At 37.2% G+C, this 6,758-nt stretch overlaps 1 pseudogene across 1 annotated transcript; it reads right to left on the reverse strand.

Annotated features, from left to right (window-relative positions):
- Window positions 1-182: 182 nt before the first annotated feature.
- Window positions 183-2,321, reverse strand: LOC147486656 (protein PSK SIMULATOR 3-like; annotated as a pseudogene). The gene has a single exon (XR_015201275.1). The product of XR_015201275.1 is annotated as a protein PSK SIMULATOR 3-like (transcript).
- Window positions 2,322-6,758: the final 4,437 nt, after the last annotated feature.

Below are 6,758 nucleotides of genomic sequence, written 5' to 3' on the forward strand. Positions count from 1 at the left end.
ATGTCATTATCGGGAGGAAAAAATTGCCAGCATAATTACAGTTAGTCAAAAGTGCTTCTAAAGTCTTATAGAATGAACGTCTAGAAGTAACGCGGTTCCAATTGACATAAGTTATAAATTATCTTAAGAACAATGTATCCCCTACTCCTTTTGGACCAAATTATTTCAAACTCACTGCAATATATCAAATATAATATCTCCTTTTAAATTTTTAATGATCTTTTGATATGAAGCTACAGAAATTTCACGATACATATCAAATGGTCACAAATTGTATGAGTATGATGACTTGGCCGGAAATCCCGCTAAAACTACTGTACTAAAAAATACGAGTATTGAAAAAAAAACTAATACTAAAAACGAAATATTTAATTAAAAAAAAACACCTAGGATTCTAGGAATCACTAGATTACTTGTTTAATTAATCTGAGGGTCGCCAATTATTTCTGCTGTCACAAATTGCTAACATCCGAACGTTGAAATTCGTATCTACAAATAAAGCTCAACCCAACTAAAACCTCTAAAATCGCAGCTTCAGTTTTTTCTCTATCAGCAAAAAACAATGTTTGTAACAACAACACTGTTGGTTTAGCATCGAAGTTATACTTCTCAAAATTTCTCTCATTTATCCATCTTACGGTATCATGTGCCATAGGCAATAAACCATCCCATTATAACTCTCAATCCATCTTTCCATCCTTGAGCTAATGTTCCATCTACCCACCATTCCGATTCATCTTGATTCCGATAAAGCTTACGCAACTTGAAATTCACCGAAACTTTAAGACATTCCGGTAACATTTCATACAAATCGTCTCGTTCGCAATCGGTGAGTGAACTCGGCGATTCGAGATGCTTATCTAATAACATTATCACATTTGCGTACCTTAATGCTAACCCTGAACCACCCACTGTTGTTCTTGGTGCTTGTTGAAATAACCGGGTCGTTTTTTCGACCCACCCGAATCCATATTCATGGTTCTCTTTTATTCCAATCCGAAACCCGATATTTTCACCTGGTAAGGGTTTCGTATCCTTGCTCCGAAACCGTATAAATCCTGTCTCAGCCTGTTTCGTTTGTGGCCGTTTCGGAATCGGCCCAGATCTCGAGGTAACTATTTCTTTCTTTACTGGTTCTTGATCTTGTGCATCTCGAGGCTTGAAATGAATTAGTGAGGACGAAAACCGAACGTGTCGTGACGACACTGTTGGTAAAACCGATATATGAGGAGCGAAAACAACACAAATCTGAGCATAAACGATACAAACAGTACGAGCCATGAAACCAACCATTTTATCAAAAGTTTGATTCCATAGCGAAATTTCTTGCAAGTGTTGAACTTCTTTTCTCAGTAACAAAAGTTTCTGTTCAGAAAACTCAAGTTTCGGATTCTGTTTCGGTATCGGACCACTATGATCTTTCCAACGTTTCGTTGTTCTTTCCAATGCTTCCATTTCTGATAATGACTCAAAAGCTGCATATAAGGAAGAAGTTGCTGATATAAACTTCTCCATCTTCACAATACTTTTCTCAATTTCCTTGGACGCGAAATCTAGTTTAGCTAAATCAATAAAACCCAGTTTCAAATCAGCATAAGTAAATTCAAACTGTGTTAAACCATGATCAGAACATTTCTTTCCAAACCGCGCAACGGAAATAGCTGAACGATCAAGATCTTCTATTCTTTCAGCGCAAGCTAGTTTAAGAAGAAAATCTTCGTCCATTGAGTTTAAGTACGCAACGCCTTGAGAACGCATAGTAACATTTCTAAGTTTGTGGATTTGATCTTCTGAGACTGACTTGTATAGAGATACAAGTCGCGACATACTTCTTGCAGCTTCAAATGCAAGAATCCCAAATATTGGTACGGGTTCGTGATGGTGGTTGTTATGATTTGAATTAGAACGCTTGTGATGAGTGATATTTGTGATGCCAATACCAACACGGTTGGTTATATCGGAAAACCATGTCATGGAGGAAACCATCTGAGGTGGACTAATTTTTACAAGTTGTAGTTTGGAAGAGTTGAGGACTTGAGGATGGTATTTGAGGGGAGGGAAAGTTGAGAAGAGATGTTCGAAGACAGTTCATGAGAACGCGGGAAGGACAGATGGATTTAGAGGGAAAATGAATGAGACGGGTCTGCGTCTGAGAAGAAAAACATGATGAGTTTACAACTCATCTTTCGGAATGACAGATTTACCGCCAAATTAGCTGATTCTTGTTAAGTTGCTGATTCATTTATAATTTAGGCAAAAGGTCAATCATTAAATTGACTTAGTAGTTGTACGTAGCTTTATAGAAGATTAAATGAAATTGAGTTAGTAGTTGTACGTAGCTTTATAGAAGAATTACATGATTAAAATATATCTATTGATAATAGTTATAGGCTCATAGCATTGGATCCATGATTCAGAAATAAAATTGTTATTACAAATTATTTTAACATGTAAGATCTAAATCTGATTTTTTATTAAGCACATCAATGAATTATATATTTCTAGGATTAATTTTGGAATTAAAAATAATATGTCTACTGTCTAGGATTAATTTTGTAATAAAATAATAATTATATAGGTATCTGCAGTACATCTAGTGCATGTGAGTATCATTCAATGATCTAATTAAGTTTGACCAAGTGCCTAATGGTTTAGAACTGTCTACATCTACAATACAACATAGACAAAAGAGATTGCATTACGAAAAGAAAAAGGAGCATAGGCTCTCCGATGGACTATCTGTAACCGCTCTGGCGCTCTAAGTGAAACTAAAATTTGAAATAGAGATTTGTAAATGTCTAAATTTATACCAAAATTAAGACTTAGCTCTTAAATTAGGATAATAAAAAAAGGATGATTTTGTTTGGTGTTAATGGTTGATCTTCATGTGGATGAAAATGCCTACGTATCCCGATAGTCTATATTGTGGGAGATAGTGGTGAGTTGAGAGTCAATAATTCAGGTTAGAATTTATTTTACTAGACTGGAATCAAGCTACACGTAGTTCTTATAGGTGGTTTTTATAAACATTAGGAGTATGCATCAGATACGACACATGTACTGGTGAGTACAGATGTGCGGTCGAGATAAATGGCATGTGTCTATAAGAAGCACACAAGTAGCAGTTGTAGGCGTTTAGATTCGGAAAAAGGACTTAAGGATAAAATTAGTAATGATGATAGTAGTAAGTGATGACGTCACGAAATGGGGTCGAGTGACGAGTCATTGAGCTACTAAGTATGCGAGTGATTGGAGTTGTTTGTGAATGTGATGGGCACTCGTATGTCTGGGGTCATATTATACTGAGAGAGTCGTTACATGTGAGTCTCGGACACATCACGTGACTGGTGGCATGTCCCTTACAATGTTTATTGTCTATTTGAGAGTCCTTCTAAAGAATTATTTCAGCGTAATTTTCAAGTCTGAAATGATCATCAACAATATGGTTAAGTTATAATTGTTTAATTTTAAGTGATTTGTTGTGCATTATCGGAAAGAAAAAAAAATTGTAATTTGTTATTAAGTGTTTTAAAATGACTATTAATTATAAACTATATAAAATGGGTTTTCCCATTAATATGTCAACCTGACCATTATCTTTAAGCCGGAAAAAAAAGACCACTGTTGACTATATGTGTTGAGATCTCAGCAGTCGATATGTGAATGATATCGAGTTTTTGGTTATGCTAGGCTAATGGTTTCGACAAATTTGACCATTAGTCCAGTACTGACTATTTCCATTAGTCCAGCAGTACTGACTGAATCAGAATTCATACTAGTACTGACTACTGACTAATCAGATTCCATACTTTGTTGGGCCACATATAAATGCTTTCCTCCTAGCCAGGCCATCCAGTCTATTCTTTAAAAGACATAAGGAACTAAAAATACAACTTGTTTTACAGTTTTTTACATTAAATATAATATATTATATTTGTTGCCTAAAAATACAATATATTTTTATTTTTTACAACAGATACTATATGTTAAATCTGATTGGACAAAACTTGATTTAGCTGTTAAAAAATAATCACGTGACTTGCACCCATCTCCCATTTTCCATTTTCACGTTTGGGAAAATTCAATGATGCTTAGGTGGACTGTATCACTTACGTGGCTAAATCAAATAGTGGACTCGAACAATAAAGTACGAACCTAAGTTTTCCCTCGGCCTAATGTTTTCCCTCCTCAACATTTTCCCCAAATCAGAAACCTAATTTCAATTTTTCCCCAAATTCCCCTCTCCAACTCTCCATGTTTTTGCATTCAACTATATATACCTACCAAAAGTGAGTGTTAGTTATAAGTTAACCCTCTAATAGCCTCAAATTCATCCAAAACCAAAAGAATTGACGAATTAGTAAGTTATGTCTTCCTCTTCAATCTACTCCAGATACATATGCATGCAAATGCGAATATTATTGGGGTTTATACCAATACCAATCGATTCCCCACTACACAGATAACTTGTATTTAAACAATAACAACTCTAGACAACAATCAAACTATTCCCTACAACCAAACTAACATGCCCAACTCGCTAAACACCTATTAACAACATATAATAATGTAAAGCGGTAAAAGTATACCACAATACAAAGATATACCGTGGTTCGCCAATAAATGCTTACTTCCACAAGAGCTAATCCTTTTATAAAGTGGGAAGAAAGATTACAATCACTTCTTGCAATCTCTCATCTTACTAGATCACTCTTCTCTCTTTACAAACTTGTCTCTCTGTAAAGGTTATTTCTCAATCTTGATTGTTTTCAAGATTGGGTTTTTCTCTTTGTTTTTGTGTATTTTCGTGTCTCTTCTAAGTGTTAGATTTTGCCAAAAACCCCAACCTATATAGCAAACTCGCGGTTCACAAAAATAGAATGTTGCTGAAAATAGGTGTGGGCGCGAGGCGCACTGAAAACACTGGAAGTCGTCCAAGGCATGAGCGCGGGCCACGCCTTGTGCAAGACCAAACTGAGCGCGCGTGCGCTCAGCCTTCTTCACACAGATTGAACTTCAGTTTTTCCTCATATGAGGGATAACTCCAACAATCTTCCCCTCCCGAATAATGAGGGGGGATACCTCCATGCAATTTCCAAATCAACAGGAGGAGTCTGCTACCATTCCGGCAATAGCACAGCAAACATCAAATTTACCTTTCGGTAAGACTTTGGTCATCATATCCGACTCGTTCTTATCGGTATGGATCTTCTCAATACGCAAATGCTTGTCTTCGAAGTACTTCTCTAATCCATGATAACGCATGTATGTGCTTGGATCTAAAATGAAAACTCGATTCTTGCTCAAATGGATGGCGCTTTATGATCATCACATAGAACTACAAATTGTTTCTTTTTAGCCCTAGTTAGTCAAGAACCTCTTCATCCATAGCATCTCTTTACAACACTCAGTGGCTGCAATATACTCGGCTTCTGTAGTGTAGAGGGCAATACACTTTTGCAACTTAGATTGCCAAGAAACTGCTGCCCCTGCAAAAGTAACCAGATAACCGAAGGTGGACTTCATCGAGTCAACATCACCTGCCATGTCTGCATCAGTGTAGTCTTTAAGTAAGGGCTTACTTTCACCAAAGCACAAATACGATTTGGAAGTGCCCTTGAGATATCTCAACATCCACTTAACACCTTCCCAATGCTCCTTCTCCAGATTTGACATAAATCGGCTTACAACACCAATGGCGTAAGCATTATCCGGTCTTGTACACACCATTGCATACATCAAGCCCTTTGTGGATGCATAAGGAATCTTTTCCATCCGACTCTGCTCATGCTCACCCTTTAGACACATCTCTTTGGTCATTAAATGCGGAACTAGCCACCAAATGAACAAACCGATCGGGTTTCGCCCGGATCCATGTTAAATCTCTTCAACACCTTCTCAATGTAGCTTTCTTGAGAAAGCCATAACTTCCTACTCTTTCTGTCATGAGTGATCCGCATCCCAAGTATCTGCTTTGCTTGACCCAAATCCTTCATCTAAAAGGACTTACTCAAGTCTTTCTTCAACTTGGATATCTTGTTGATGTTTGGGTCAACTATTAACATATCATCCACATACAACAAGAGCACTATGAAATCCATGTCTGAAAATTTCTGAACAAACACACAATGATTGGAAGCAGACTTCTTGTATCCTTGCTTCGCCATAAAGGAATCAAACTTTATGTACCACTATCTCGGTGTTTGCTTCAACCCATACAAGCTCTTTATCAGCTTGCATACTAGGTGCTTCTTGCCTTTGACCTCAAACCCCTCTTGCTGGTCCATGTAGACATCTTCTTCAAAGTCTCCATGAAGAAAAGTTGTCTTAACATACTTATGGTCATACCCAATACCACCCAGATAGAAGTCATCTTCACTACAGGAGAGAAAATCTCATCAAAGTCAATCCCTTTCTTTTGACTGACTCCTTTCACAACAAGGCGAGCTTTGCGCCTTGGGTGTGGATTGTTCTCTTCATGCTTGACCTTGTAGATCCACTTATTCTTGAGAATTTTTCTTCCTTGCGGTTTCTCAACTAACTCATAAGTATGATTCTTATGCAAATAATCCATCTCGTCATGCATGGTCTTCAACCACTTCTCTTTGTCTGTACCTTCAAGTGCCTCTTGATAATATATAGGTTCTCCACCATGAGATAGTAAAACATACGTATGTGGTGGATACCTGGTTGAAGCTAGTCTCTCTCTGTCTAACCTCTTTGCCCCATCTGCTGGTGCCTCAGGAGGATGCACTTCT

Source organism: Coptis chinensis, chromosome 7, assembly GCF_015680905.1.
Source record: "Coptis chinensis isolate HL-2020 chromosome 7, ASM1568090v1, whole genome shotgun sequence".
NCBI classification, from domain to species: Eukaryota; Viridiplantae; Streptophyta; class Magnoliopsida; order Ranunculales; family Ranunculaceae; genus Coptis; species Coptis chinensis.